This window comes from Vulpes lagopus, chromosome 8 (assembly GCF_018345385.1).
Source record: "Vulpes lagopus strain Blue_001 chromosome 8, ASM1834538v1, whole genome shotgun sequence".
NCBI lineage: Eukaryota > Metazoa > Chordata > Mammalia > Carnivora > Canidae > Vulpes > Vulpes lagopus.
The window spans coordinates 124,901,990-124,918,117 of NC_054831.1; positions in this window are offsets into that span (position 1 = coordinate 124,901,990).

The following is a 16,128-nucleotide window of genomic DNA, read 5'->3' on the forward strand; positions in this document are numbered from 1 at the left end:
AAGCAATATTGTTTTATATTTCCATAATCAGTAAGTACTTTCACAAAGTATTAGTTTTCTCTACATATCTTCTTGAATCAATTTTCTTTTTATCTTTTGATTCTTCAGCTAGTGGGGATTTGACAACTCCTTTCCCAAGAGATCAGTCTTCAAACTGTAGGACTGTCCTGTCCAACATGGTAGTCACTACCCACATGTGGTGACTTAAATTTGGATTAATTAAAATTTAAAATTCAGTTCCTTAACTACAATGGCCACATGTCAAGTGCTCAAGAGCCACCATTTTGAACAGCATGGACATGAAACATTTCTATCATCACAGAAAGTTCTATCAGACAGCACTGCTATTGGAGAAATCAAGTCTTGTCTTCTGAAACCTTGAGATTGAGCCATGGTGCCAGGAACTCTGCTTCTAGATCTGTCATGGATTGGCTGGACTGCATCAGACAAACACATACCTCTAGACCTTATTCTTTTTCTATAAAATATGGGCAGAGGTTAAAAGAGGTAATACATGAAAGTCTTTTAAGATCTGACCTTCTGGGGCCAGTTCTGGGAGCTCTGGATTCAATTTCTGATCACCTCTCCTTTAATCCCTCTAAGAATTCAAAGGTTTCAGCTGGCTCTATTATAAAGGAGGAGCTTTGGTGAGCTCATGGGCCCCCTGGCAGTTACTTACTGTGTATTTCTTAAGGGACAGCATCTGATTGGATGTGGCCAAATCTGGGCCAATCAAAATCTCTCTAACTAGATCCTGGTTTGGGGATTTAGGGTCATTTAATCTCTCCACATGGTAGAGACTATAATTGGGAGAAGCAGTTAGTGGTAGCTACTGTGGTGGAGAAACTAGTCTAGAGGAAGATAGGGAGAGGGAAACAGCAGACCTTCAGGGAAAAACAGTAGAATCCCCATGTCAAGCTCTTGGAATCTTTGAGACACCCCTAAGTGTAATAAATTCTTCCCAATTCCTTCTTTTCTATTAGCCTCCAGTTAATTTCTTTTTTTTTTTTCTTAAGGATTTTTATTTATTTATTTGAGAGACAGAGCGCACACACAAGCAGGAGGAACAGCAAGCAGAGGGAGAGGGATAAGCAGACTCTCCACTGAGCAGCGAGCCCACGACTTGGGGCTTGATCCCCAGGACTCTGGGAATATGATCTAAGCCGAAGGCAGACACTTAAAACTGAGCCACCCTGGCACCCCAAGCTCCAGTTAATTTCTATTGCTTGTCACCAAAGACTCCTAACCCATGTCGGTTAAGGCAAAGGGGTTTGGCTCATTATCGTTCTGAAAAGTTGAGTGAGTTTTCAGCTGAAAGAAAGAGAAAGCTAAACAAGAACACCCTCCCACACACACACCAAGAACAAACTGAAAGGAAAACAATCTTCAGTTGTTAGTCTGACGATGTTTCTTGAGCACCTATATTGTGTCCGGCGCCTTATATACATTACTTTATCTAATCTTCACAAAAACCCTTGAGAGGTAATGCTTTCCTCATTTCAGAGGGAATGGAGGGCCAGAGAGGTTAGGGGGCTCATGCAAGGACACACAGCTGGTGAATGGCAGACACTGCATCAGGGCTCAGAGAGATGACAATAAGGGCTTATCTGCATAAGCACAGGGTGTGAGTGAGTAGGTTTCCTGGGTGGGGACCCACTTGGCTCAGAAAGTAAAGCAAGTCAGAAAGATCACATGAAGTATGACTCAGTTTTTCTGGCTACAAAGAACACAGCAACCTTTCTACAGTTCAAAGTGGGGAAGGGTAGATTGGTGAGGAAAGTCCTCTAAAATAAAAAGCACTTGTAATCTCAGTATCTCTTGTTTTCCATCTTCTTAAGATTTCTCTTACTACAAAGGTTCCCAGACTGAGTAAAAATGATTCCTCTCTTAATTCCATGGAAAATGTTAGAGGGGGTAGGAGAGGGAAAAGCAGTCCCCATATCCGTTCTGGAATCCAGAGTTTACTTTGCAGTTCCATCACCTGCATATACGAGGATCTGTTACAAATCAGTAAAAAGAGGCCCTACAAACACACAAATAGGCAAATAGCCAACAAACCAAGAAAGAATATTCAACATTTGGAGGAATGAAAGAAAAGCAAATTGAAGCAACATACCATTGTTTACCTTTCAGGTTTTCAAGAAAAAAAAATCCTAAACAATATTGTTGGAGAAGATGTGGGAAAATGGGCAAAATGGGCACTTTCATACTTTGTTGATGGGAGTGTCAGTCTATATATACTTTCTATAGGGCATTTTGGAAATCTGAATCTAGAGCCTTAAAATATGCATTCTTTTTACTCAATTCAATTGTAGATATTTATCAAAAGAAGGTACAGGGACACCTGGGTGGCTCAGCGGTTGAGCGTCTGCCTTTGGGGGGGGGCATGATCCGGGGATCTGGGATTGAGTCCTGCAGCGGGCTCCTTGCAGGGAGCCTACTTTCCGCCCCCCCCTCCCGGCCTGTGTCTCTGCCTCTCTCTCTGTGTCTCTCATGAATAAATAAATAAAATCTTTTAAAAAAAGGAGGTACAATTATGGGGGCATTCTTTCTAGAATTGTTTATAACAGTGGGAGTGTCTCTGGGATGGGCTGAGGCTGCCAGGATGCTGGGGACACTCACAGGGTTTAGGACAGCTGCTATTTATCAACTGAGGGAGAAATATTACCACAGTTTACCATTTGTACCACCATATCGTGTATCTGTAATTCTGGTTTTAAAAACTAAAAAAAAAAAATTTTTTTTTAAGTAATCTCTGTGGCCACTGTGGGGCTTGAGTCATGACCCCGAGGTTAAGAATTGCAGGCTCAAGGGTTGCTGGAGGAGGTAGGGTGGTGGAATGGGGTAACTGGGTGATGGGCATCGAGGAAGGCCTGTGTTGTATTGTTATGTACAACTGATGAATCATTGAACTCTACCTCTGGAACTAATAATACACTATATGCTGATTAATTGAATTTAAGGAAAATAAAATTCTTTTAAAAAGCACTGCAGGGTCTACCAAATGAGTCAGCCAGGTGCCCCTAAAACATTCATTCATTCATTCGTTCATTCATTTATTTATTTATTTATGAATGAGACAGAGCGAGCACAAGTAGGAGGAATAACAGAGGGAGAGGGACAAGAAGACTCCATGCTGAGCTCAGAGCCTGACTCAGGGCTCCATCTCAGGACCCTGAGATGATAACCTGAGCTGAAATTAAGAGTTGGATGCTCAAAGGACTGAGGGACCCAGGTGCCCCCCAAACCTTTTTTTTTTTTAAAGGTTGTTTCTGCTTCCTCATGAAGTTGGAGCTGGGGCTGGAGTTTTATTTCTCAGTCTTCTGGTTGAGCACAGGTCCTGGGGCATCATTACTCTGATGGGAAATGGAATGTATGTGTGTTCTCAGGGTTTAAGCATTTCTTAGTTTTAATTTCCAATATGGCAAATACTGAAAGAAATACTCCCCCCCCCCCAAAAAAAAGAAAGAACCCACATAAACAAAAGATCTGTAGGGTCTTCGATAATACTTACAAATGTACAGGGTTTTCAAAAAGTTTGAGAACTGATAATTCAAACAGATGGATGTCAGGGTCATTTTCAAGACTAGAAAAGTAGGGCATGTGGATTGCCCAGGGTCACCAAATAATGAGCAAAGCCTGGATGCAAATCTAGGTTTGTCTATCTGAGTCCTCTCTTTCCCACGACTTGCCAGGGAAACCCTCTTCAGTACAGTGTGATGCTTGGTGTCTGTGTGTCTCTTGGTGGGGATGCAGGCACCTTCTCTGAAGCATCCAGCACCTGGCCTAGGGCCCCACCCTAACTGGGAGAGCAATGGGTGTTTGCTGACTGAGTAAATGAATGACTCATTCCAAAAAGACTCAGTTGAAATTCTCCCTAGGAAGAGGATGAATGCAAAGTTAACCAAACTCTCTCCTTACACTTAGCCCTACTCCTTTGGCCATGTTCTTTGGCCTCAAGCTTCTTGGAAGGGCTGCCAGGGATAAGAAGCCATGGGAGCAGCAGATGCTGGGGAAGAAGGTCCCTGTCCTCAAGGAGCTCCTGGATAACAGGCAAGAGAAGCCCAAAATATTCAGTGATATGAGTGACAAGTGGAACTGACAAGGGAGCGAGCATGGAGGGGCTGAGGGGACAGGGAACAGGGGCCCTACCTTGACTGTGCGTGGGTTCAGTGTGTCAAGGATGCTTCATTTCCAACCTGGAGACTAAAAGTCCAACAGGAATTGGCCAGCTGAGGAGGTGGAGAGGACAGTCCCATGCAGAAGAAGAGCATGTGGAAGAGCCACGAGAGAGAGAGCTTGTGGAAAGATGTTCTGGCAATAGCTGGAGAGGTAGGTCCCAACCACACAGGGCCACAAAGACCATGAACAGAGCTTAGGCAGTGGGGAACTGTATTAGTTGTCTTGGGCTGCTATAACAAAATACCACAGGCTCCATAGCTTAAAGAACAGAAATTAATTTCCTTATAGTTCTGGAGGCCGGGAGTCCAAGATCAAGGTGGCAACAGATTCAGTTTCTGGCGATGGTCTCTTCCTGGCTTGCAGACAGCCACCTGTTTTCCTGGGTCCTCACAAGACATTGTTTCCTCTGTGCTTGTGCTGGGCAGAGGGTGGGGGCAAGCTCATTGTGGTCTCTTCTTTTTTTAAAAAAGATTTTATTTATTTATTCATTCATGAGAGGAGAAAGAGAGAGAGAGAGAGAGAGAGAGGCAGAGACACAGGCAGAAGGAGAAGCAGGCTCCATGCAGGGAGCCTGATGTGGGACTCCATCCCAGGTCTCCAGGATTAGGTCCTGGGCTGAAGGCGGTGCTAAACCACTGAGCCACCTGGGCTGCCCTGTGATCTCTTCTTATAAGGATGCCAGTCCAATCAGAACAAGGCTCCACCCTGTGACTTCATTTAATCTCAATTACCTCTTGAACCTATTTCCAAATGCAGTCACATTGGGTCTTAGGGCTTTACCACCTGAATGTGGGGAAACAGGATTCCATCCACTGCAGGTGCCACTGGAAGATAGCTGGGAGGTGCTAGGGTCGACTGGCCTGTAGGGAGCGCTCTCTCTCTGGCTGCTTAGGGGAGGATGGGCCAAAACAGGCAAGCCTGGAAACTGTTTGAATGGCTGCAATTGTCTAGGGGTGAGAAATGCTGCCTAGATTAGAGGCATGGCATTTGGGGTGGAGAAGGGGCCACCATTTAATGAATTTGAACCCAGAGGATTCAGTATATGGGGTGGGGGAGAGAGAGGCAAAAGATGGCAGTCAGGTTTCCAGTGTCGGTAAATGGGTGGTTTCAGAGCCAGCTTCAGGGGCTCTGCACCATCCCACATGCAGAAGGGGCCTGTGCCTATTTAATGCTCTGCTGTCACTGTCCTGAAGCTTTTGATAACTTTTTAAGAAGGCAGCCCTGCATTTTCATTTTCCACTGGGCCCTGTGAATTATGTAGCTAGTCTGTGTGGTTGGGAGTTCATGGACCAAGATGGGGACTCTGGAGAAGGAAGAGGTTTGAGGAGGAAGATGCAGAGTTCAGAGTAAGCTCCTTGTCACACCCATGTTCAAAAACTTTCCAGTCTTTCCTACAGGTGTCTTTTTCTTGGGCAGCGGGGAAAGGGGACTATGTCCCCTGGGGCGGGGGGGAGCTTTCTCCCTTGAGACCTTTCTCCTAAGGGGTTGCCTGGCCAGGAGGGGGCCCCTCTTTTCATCCTCCACCTCTGTTATCCTCCAAACTGGGATCCTCCAGACTCTCCTTTCCTATGAGCCACCTCTCATCCTCCACAGATCGCTGGACCAGAGCGGGGAGGGAGCTGGTCTCTGGCAGACCCAGGAGGATGCCCACCCTCTACCCTCTCTCTTGAGACAGTTGGATGGCACCTGCTTATTTATCCCTGCCTCCTAATTTACAACCATCACACTAGCCGTTGAGGACAGGGGCTTTAGAACCTCAGGTGGGTGCAAATCAGGTGGTGAATATATTTTAAGGCCTCAGCTGCCTTATCTGTGGAGTGACCACACACGTTATTGACACTTCTGAGGACAAAAGGGGAGAATGGGCACAAAATACATACTCATTATTCTGGGATGATGGGCACAAACTGAATCGCCCCAAGTAAATCGGGGCACTCAGTCCCCCCACTTATCCATAACGTGGGATTAAATGGAACCACACACAGAAGGCAGGTGCTCAAGGGACAGCACCTGTTACCATTCTATCCTCTGCATTCACCCTCAACCCATGCCTGAATTTCATTCACTCATCAGTCATTCATTGACCCCGACTGCGAGCCAGCCAGACAACTATTTATCTATTCAGCCAAAGTTCTGTGAGCAGCTCATGTATGCTGAGGCCCAGGGCTCAGTTCTCGTGATCCAAAGATGAGTGACACCACTTGCCCCTCTAGGGCTTACAGGCTTGTAGGATGTGATGGGTTGAATAGTATCCCCCCAAATTCATATCCACTCAGAACATGACCTTATTTGAGTCTTTGCAGGTGTAATTAAGGATGGAGATGAAATCATACTGGATGACGGTGGACCCTAAATCCAATGACAACGTCCTGATGAGAGACAGGATACAGAGGGACACTGAGGCAAAAGTCTTGTGGAGACAGAAGCAGAGACTGGAGGGCTGTCACACTCCAAGAACACCGAGTTTGCCAGTAGTCACCAGAAGCTAGGAGAAAGTCATGGAATGGATTCTTCCCCTGAGCCCTCAGAAGGAACCAACCTGGCCAGCATTTTGATTTCAGACTTCTGGCTTCCAGAACTGTGAGAATATAAATTTCTGGTTTTTTTTTTTTAAAGATTTTATTTATTTATTCATGAGAGATGCAGAGACACAGGCAGAGGGAGAAGCAGGCTCCCTGCAGGAAGCCTGATGCGGACTCGATCCCAGAACCCCGGGATCACACCCTGAGCCGAAGGTGGACACTCAACCAGGGAGCCACCCAGATGTCCCATTTCTGTTAAATCACCACACTTGTAGCAATTTGTTACAGCAGCCCAAGGAAAATAATACAGAGAGGGATACAGATGCTATCTATGTTGATTTTTTTTTTAATTTTTTTTAATTATTTATTTATGATAGTCATACAGAGAGAGAGAGGCAGAGACATAGGCAGAGGGAGAAGCAGGCTCCATGCACCGGGAGCCTGATGTGGGATTCGATCCCGGGTCTCCAGGATCGCGCCCCGGGCCAAAGGCAGGCGCCAAACCGCTGCGCCACCCAGGGATCCCTCTATGTTGATAATTAAAGAATTCTCAAATTGCAGCTACCTCTGGAGGTCAGTGGGGGGGCATAAAAGGGGGCTTATGGGGACTGGTCACGTTCGCTTCTTGATCAGGATATGCATGCACGTTCACTTTGTCACAATGAACTGAGCTGGACACTTAGGATTAAGTGTGTGTTATATTTTAAGAAAAAGTTAAAAAGTCTCACAGATATATAACCGTAGATTATAGTAAGTGCTTTGAAACACTTTGAAACAAAACCCCAGGATTATTGGAGACACTGGATTTCTTCCCATGTTTCCTGCGTCTGGATGCTCCTGGGGGTTAATATAAACCTGTGAACTTTGCCTGTAGGTTTGAGGGAGGGAGATTCTGCGTAAATAATTCAACCTCACGCAGCCCCGGTGGCGCAGCGGTTTAGCGCTGCCTGCAGCCCAGGGCGTGATCCTGGAGACCCAGGATCGAGTCCCATGTCAGGCTCTTTGCATGGTGCCTGCTTCTCTCTCTGCCTCTCTCTCTCCCTCTCTCTCTCTCTCTCTCTGTGTCTCTATGAATAAATAAATAAAGTCTTTAAAAAAATAATTCAACCTCATTAATTCAGCACGTGTTGTCTGGTCTATTAAATTCCTTGTCCACTTCTGGGAGCCCATCTGAAAAGAGGGAATTCGCTTGTTCCTTTTCTTTTTTTTCTTCTAAGTAACTGCATATTTTTTAAAGTAACCATATTCATAATAATTGTTCACAATAACAGTAACCACAGCTAGCATTTAGTAAATACTCGGTTTCAGGCACTTAACAGATATTATTTCATTTAACCCTCACTAGAGTCCTTTTTTTTTTTAAGATTTTATTTATTTATTCATAGACACAGAGAGAGAGAGAGAGGGAGAGAGAGACAGAGACACAGGCAGAGGGAGAAGCAGGCTCCATGCAGGGAGCCCGACGTGGGACTCGATCCCGGGTCTCCAGGATCACACCCCAGGCTGCAGGCGGTGCCAAACCGCTATGCCACCGGGGCTGCCCAACCCTCACGAGAGTCCTTTGAAGTAGTTTATATTATACTCCAATTTACAGAAAAGAAAGTAGAGGCTCAGAGAAGTTAAGGAACTTACCGAAGTCCACACAGCCAGCTTTTAAAACATTGGCCTGTAGAATGAATAAGTCACGGGGATGAAAGGTACAACACAGGGGATGTGAAGGATGGTATCGTAATAATGTTGTATGGTGACAGATGGTAGCTACATTGGTGGTGAGCACAGCCTAAGGTATAGACTTGTGGAACCACTGTGTTGTACACTTGAAACCAATGTCACATTGTACATCGACTATACTTCAATAAAAACATAATTTTTAAAGTAAAAAATCATATTTATATACATTTTTATGATTAAAGAAATAAGACAAGACTTTGAGAAATACAGAAATGTGCAAAAAAAAAGTCACCAGAGAAACAAAAACAAAAAACACTGCTATACAGTGAAAAAATTCTGATTCCTAGAAACACCCATACCACCTCCTCCTCTTTATTCTCCAGTTTTATCAAATGATTGTTTCCCTGAACCCACTGTAGTGTTTCATGCCCCCTTTGCCCCTGCTGTTCCTTCTCTCTGGAATGTTCTTTCTCCCTCTTTGCCTATTAAACTCCTATTCATCCTTCAAGACCCTGCTCAGCGTACATTCATTCTCTTTCAGCCAATTATTCTGCTTTTGGTCCTCTGTTCTAAGGTTTGTCTTTCCCTCCTCTATGCCTTGTAGGAGCACTGCTGTGGAACCTATCCCTTGCTAGTGTGGGTTTTCTTAAAGTGTCTATCCCCAACCAGACAGGGAGCTCTCCGTTACCTCCTTTTCTATCCCAGGACAGGGCCCGGCACCAGTGAGTGATTAGAAAATGCTGAACCAAACAAACAGCAACGAGGTAAAAAACGATGATCATTCACAATGACGGAGTCACATGAAAACTGTTAACAGCCCAACATACAAGTATATGGCAAAGGGGCTAGGGACACCCACTCTGGAGCCAGACTGCCTGGCTCAAATCACAGCTCCGCACCCTGCCGTGCCTGGGACCCCCTATCTTTGTTATAAAACAAGCACAACAACATAGTCAGGATGAAATGACTTGGTACAGGTAAAGCGTTAAGAATGGAATCGGCAGGTAGTAAGTGCTCAGTACAGGTGAGGTATTAACATTAGTGAGGGATGGATTAGGAAGGATGACTCTTCACTATTTGATATCAGTAGTGGTGGCATCTAGCAAGTACTGGACACCTAACTATGCTCCAGAACTTTATGTAATCTTCACGGCAAACTCTGGAATCGGTACTATTATTACCCCCTTTCCCTGTGAGGAGGCTGAGGCTCACATGCAGGGTCCGTCTAACGCCCTCCCACACCCTCTTCCCCCACGTCACTATTTCCAAGCCCAGCTTCTGGATGAGGCCTTAAAGTGAGGGTGGAGGGGCTGCAGGGGAGTTTCCTATTTCTGTTGCCCCTGTTCCCAGGGATGCTGAGGGTGACAGTGTTGGAGGGGGGGTCCAGCGGCAGTACCTGTCCAGGTGCCCTGTGGGGTGGCCTGGCCTGGCTGTCCTGGGATGGTTCACTTAGTCCCCTTGGTTCCTAGAGAAGGAGGGCATGGGAAAAAAGGAGTCCAGCTACCCGAGATGGTGGTTAGGAAAGGTGGGGGACACATTGTCTGTCTTTGCCAGCCTTGCCCTCCTTCCTTCCTTCCTGTCCCCTGGGCCTGGCCTCAGTGCCCACCTGCCAGGAGAACCCAGAGAAGGGGTCAGAGAACCAGACTCACCTGGTTCCTGGCTGAGCCAGAGCAGCTGGAGGACGGAGAGGCCTTACCCAGCCTCTCCAGGATCAGCTTCCCGAGGGAGGGCACTTCTCAGCTGTGTCGGGAAGGATGACTAGGAGTCAGCCCAGAAATGTGGGGGACAAGAAACAGGCCCCTCACCAACCCCGGCTTGCTCAGCCACAGTCCAACAACTCACAGTGTGGCTGTTACCAAGACATGACAAGAGACCTTCAGACATGCTCCCTCCCTGTGACACATATGTATTCATTCACTCGATGACAAGACCCCCCAGCAGCAGGACCCCTTTGCTCCATCCCCACACCCAGCCTGACCTCTGTTCCAACAACCTGTTGCCCCTTTCTCTCTGCTTTCTGTCATTCCCTTTCTCCTGGGAGGCTTGCTTCCTGGGTTTAGATGCCAGCTTCATGTCCACTTGTGTGTGACCTTGAGCACAGTATTCAAACTCCCCAATGTTGCTCCTCAACTGTAAATGAGGGTAATAATCCTTGTCTGTGGGGTCATTGAGAGGGTCACAGAGCATATCCCCCTAAAGTACCAGCCTCAGTGCCTGTTCCTCAGTAGTGGCAGCTCAGCAGGCGGCGGATCCTGGCTGTCCTCATCATCCATCTGGGCCTCACTCTGGCCCCACCCTCTCCGTTCAGCAAGGGTCCTGCTGCTGCTTCTCTCAGCTCATTGTCTTCCCTTGAATCTGGGCCTCCTCTTTTTTTTTTTTTTTCCTCTCTCTCTCCCTTCCCTCCTCCCTGAACCTGAGACTCAGAAAACCAGAGGGGTTAGAGAAGGAGAAGGGGCAGTCATTTCTCCAAAGAGTGACGCTGCCTGGCTTAGGTTCCCCGGTAGAGAGGGGATGGGGCTTCCGCCCAGCCTGAGAACCAGCTTACCCCCCTGCAGATCCTAAAGTAACCCCTGCAAGTCAACCTCTCCCCCAAGCCCGCACAAAGACACCCCTTGGTAGGTCACTCCCTGAATCTGTTTTTCCCACCAGTGAAGCAGAAAGGGAGAGGCTTGACCTAGATGCCCCTGGATACACTCGGGGAACACTGTGGGCCTCAAGTCCACACTGGGGGCAGACAGGATGTCGAGAGGATCTCATGGACGTGGACTTGAATCCTGGGTCCTCCTCTAGTCCTCTAGTCATCTTCTCCTCTCTAAGCCTTGGTCTCCTCATTGGTAAATTGAGGCCAGACCATAATCCCTGCCTTTAGCCTCTCAGGGCTGGTGGGAGAAAGCAATGTTAGGAGGGGAAGATCAAGAAAATTGTGCGGATTGGGGACCAAGCACCTGCTCGTCGCCGGCAAAGCTCCACATCTGGGCCAGCAGATGGCGCCATGGTAGCGCCGGTGTCTTGGCCCCAGGTCCCCCTGCAGGGGGCTCCCTGGTTCCAGCCCCACTGCCCGCCTCTTCCTGGATGGGGACTTTTGAACATTTACTACATATGGCAAAACTTGGTTCAGAGTGTTAATTAAAAGCCCAGACTTCGAAACTAACAGACCTGGGCCGAACTGATTCTACTCCTTTAATAAAGGCAATGTGACTGAGAATAATTTGCTTAACCTCTCTGAGCCTCAGTTTCCCCAACTGTAAAATGAGGATGGCATCTCGTTTCTGGGTTTGTCAGGAGGATCGATTCAATCTAGGAAGCAAAGGCTTCCAAAGCACCTGCAGGGGGCCAGCGCTCAATAGCCTGGCTATCAGCCGGCCCTCACAACCCCCCACCCCCCACCTCCTCCCATCCTGTCACCAGGTCTTCACCCCTGCCCTCTGCCTTCCCTCTGGAATGTTCACCCTCTCCCCCTTTTCATGACTTTTTGAGACTTGTTAGGGTTTTTTTTCCCTAATTGCATGTTAGAACCTCATTGAGATATAATTCATATCATAAAAATTTACTCATTTTAAGTGTGCAATTCAGGGATGTTCAATAAAGTTACCAAGCTGTGCTCAAGGCTTGATTTTCTAAACCCTAGATCTCAAAGGCGCCTCCCTCCTGAGTCCCAGACCCTTGATCCAGTGTCCCTTGGACATTGCCACATAGCTGTCCACCCCTCCTCTGATTCAATAGGTCCCCAACCAAACTCATCATTGTCTCCCTGTCTCCCCTTCTCTTCTCACCTCCCTTCTTGGCTTCCTACCAGTTTCATCTTTTCTCTCTGTGTTCTCAGCACTTTTCATGGAACCTGGCACTTAGTAGGTGCCCAATAAGAGTTTGGTCTATGCATGAATAAAATAAACAGCAGCCTCCTGTTACCCAAGTTTGATGGCTCACCCCTGACATCCTGCGGGCCAGTTCCTATCTTGGAACTGTCTGGAATCCACCCCTGCTGCCTGGAGCCCTGTTGCTCCAGCACAGACCAGTCCCCATTGGGGCAGTGGCCTCTTCCCTGGGTGCCCGCGGGCCCTGCCTCAGTCTCTCTCTCCCTGGAATTCCACCCCCCCCATCCGCTCCCATTATCAGGTCTCAGAGTGACTTTTCCAAAAGTCTGACCTAATCGCCTCCCACCCTAAGGACGTGCTACCCATCTGTCACAGCCAAGTCCAGACCCCCTAACTGGACACGTGCAGCCCTTCCGTGTCTCAGCCTCAGTCTCATCCCTCCCCCATCTCTCCAACTCTTCCAGGCTCTAGTCACCACAAACCACGAGAGCAGTATGACACCCTGGTGAAAAGGCAAGACTGGGGTCAGCCTGGCTGGACTTCACATCCCAGCATCAATGCCTCTTTGAGTCTCAGTTTCCTCCTCTGTAAAATGGGAGTTGTAACAGCATCGATGTCCTAGGATTGTTGTGGGGACTAAACCAGGCCATGAAGGTAGAGCACTTGGAATAGGGCCTGGCACACGGCCAGGACTCGACAAACCTGTTTTCTTTCTCTTCGGGCTCCTCAAAGCCCAGGGGACTTAGTGGACCTGACCTCGGAGACTGTCTTTCCCCTTTGCCTCCACCGGGAGCGCTGCAACCCTCTCCACAGCCCCGGGGAGATGGGCTCCACCTGGGAGGCTTGCCCCAAAGGCCCTCAAGTCAGCTTTAATCAGACCTTCCTCCTTCACAGAACTTCTCACTCTAGGACCCCTCTTGCCACCCCCCCCCCAGGGCGGAGCCAATGCCAAGTCTCCAAACAGCTCCCAAGTCTCTCCCCACCTCTGCACCCCTCTGCCACCCCTTACATCAGCCACATTGTGCCCACCCTGCTTCCACCTTGCCCCTGCAGCCCTCATCCCAGAATGAACAACTGTCCTCCCCGCCCCTTCCCTGCTACCGTTTCATTGGCTCCCCAGCAGGGCCCGGCAGACCCAGTGGGCTGTGCCCCTGCCCCAGCCACCTAGCAGACCCCATCCCTTCTGCTGCCTGGGTTCCAGCCACACTGGCCCCAGGAGCACTTTTCCCCCCCTCCCCCATCACCCCTTATTAAGCCCCTCAGATCCTGCTGTCCTCAGAGACATCATCTCTGACCCTCCCACTACCATTAAATCCCATGACATGTCTTCACAGTCCTCTACTTCCTCCTCTTAACCCTTATCACAGTTTGTAATTATATACTTGAGCAGCTATTTGATGAACATCTGCCTCCCCGCTTCCTTTGGAAGCTTCCTGAGAGCAGAGGCTTATTCCATCTGGCCCTAGGGACCCGGCGTATACCAATGGGACTGCTGCATGGAGTTTGCCTGTTTCCTTATGTGTCCCCTCTGCTCCCTTGTCAGGATCCCAAGGGGAGGACCCTAATCCAGGTCTGTATTTCCATACAGGACCCCTATTCACCCTTGGCCTGGGACATCACAGGTCACCAGCAAACATCCCATAGGTGGATGATTACATCTTCTGCTGCTCTTCCTACAATTAATATCTTAATTATGCTTAAAGAATCCATGATACATTGTGATGAAATATGACTAATAGTATCTATGGTCGGCATCGGCCTGGCTGTCAGCTGTCACTACCCAATTATTCCCCTAGGGGAGCACGTCCTCTGACCTTGAATATCTCTGCAGGCCTTTGTCATGGGCTTTCCCAGCCCTGGTCAACCCTGTGCTTCCCCGGGGCAGTGTCACTCTTTTCTGGTATTTACAGATGAGAAAGTGGAGGTTTAGGGAAATTAAGTGGTGTGCCCAGAGGAGGCCGAGCTGGGGCTCAAACTCAGCCTCCAGGTCCTACCCCTGTGACTTTCCACTCTATAACTCCCCAGCCTGTCCCTGCTGGTCTCCACGTGGGCAGACACACACGGTGGTGACCCAGTGCCCCTGCCCTCATGTAGTACATGGCCAGGAGGTGGGAGGGCTCGTGATAACTGCTGAATGAATGAATGAGAGAATGGATGTTTCCTTAGCAGCAGGGGCCAGGCCCCAGGACACCCTCCCTGCCTCCAGAGGCCCCCAGCAGAGATGCTGTCGCTAGTCAGGGCTCGATCTCAGAGCCCAAAGAGGGAATGGCAGAAAAAGGGCCTGAATAAGAGGAAGAGGAGTCACAGGCGGCAGCACCTCCTGAGCACCGCACTTCACAGTTTGCAAAGCCCTGACACTCACTGCCTCTCACTGAGATCTCCAAAGAGCTTTTGCAAGTAGCAGAACAAATAAACAAACAAGAAAAAAAAGAAAAGCTCTTCCCCCTCCTTCTTTGCAAAGCCAGTGTGTGTTCTCTGTAAACAATTCAGGACCGCGCTGCCCAATGCAGTGAGTAGCCACTTTGTACACGCGGCCACTCAAGTTTATATTAAATAAAATGAAGTAAAATGTAAAATTCCATTCCTCAGTCTCACTGGCCATTTTGAAAGTGCTCAGTAGCCACACGTGGTTAGGGGCTGCCGTGCTGGACAGTACAGATACAGAACATTTCCGTCACTGCAGGCATTCTATTGGACAAAACTGATTTATGACATACAAATAAGCAAAAGGAAAAGGGAAAACACCTGCAATGCCATTTCCCAGAGAAAACCACTGCTGCTGACATTTTGGCATGGATATTTCCAGTTTTTTCCAGGGCGGCCATTATATATTGTTTTGTTTTGTTTTTCTTTTTCCAAAAATGGGTTAACACAGCTCAAACTGTTTTATGGCCTTTAAAAAAAAAAATTATCAACATACTACAAATAACTTTTTAAACAGCACAGGGATCCCTGGGTGGCTCATCGGTTTAACGCCTGCCTTCGGCCCAGGGCCTGATCCTGGAGTCCTGGGATCGAGTCCCGCATCGGGCTCCCTGCATGAAGCCTGCTTCTCTCTCTGCCTGTGTCTCTGCCTCTCTCTGTCTCTGTGTATCTCTCATGAATAAATAGATAAAATCTTAAAAAAATAATAAAAAATAAACAGTAGCACAGTATATGTATGACTACTACAATTAATTTACCCAATTTTCTGCAGATATATGCATTGTCTCCCCCTGCCCTTTTTAAAAATCAGGGCAACAATTCTTTTTTTTTTTTTTTTTTTTTTAAAGATTTTATTTACCTATTCATGAGAGACAGAGAGAGAGAGAGAGGCAGAGACACAAAGAGAGAAGCAGGCTCCATGCAGGGAGCCCGACGTGGGACTCAATCCAGGGTCTCCAGGATCACGCCCTGGGCCAAAGGTGGCGCTAAACCTTTGGGCCACCAGGGCTGCCCAACAATTCTTTAAAGAAAAAAAAATTGAGGGGTGCCTGGTTAGCTCAGTTTGAAGAGTGTGCAACTCCTGACATCAGGGTTGTAAGTTCAAGCCCCATGCTGCGGGTAGAGATTACTAAAACAAAACGAGACAAAACAAAACTGATTTAAATATTTTGTGTGGCAAGAGCTCCATTTTTTTTTGAAACCACTTCATTATTTTTGTAAAAGTGGTAGTTGGGGCACCTGGGTGGCTCAGTCAGTTAAGCATCTGACTCTTGATCTCGGCTCAGGTCTTGATCTCAGGGTCATGAGTTCAAGCCCCACACTGAGCTCCATGCTAGGCATGGAGCCACTTTTTTAAAAAAGTGGTGGGGGGGGACTCCTGGGTGGCTCAGTGGTTGAGCCACTGCCTTCGGCTCAGGGCCTGATCCCAGGTCTGGGGATAGAGTCCCGCATCCGGCTCCATGTTAGGAGCTTGTTTCTCCCTCTGTCTGTGTCTCTGCCTTTCTCTCTTTGTC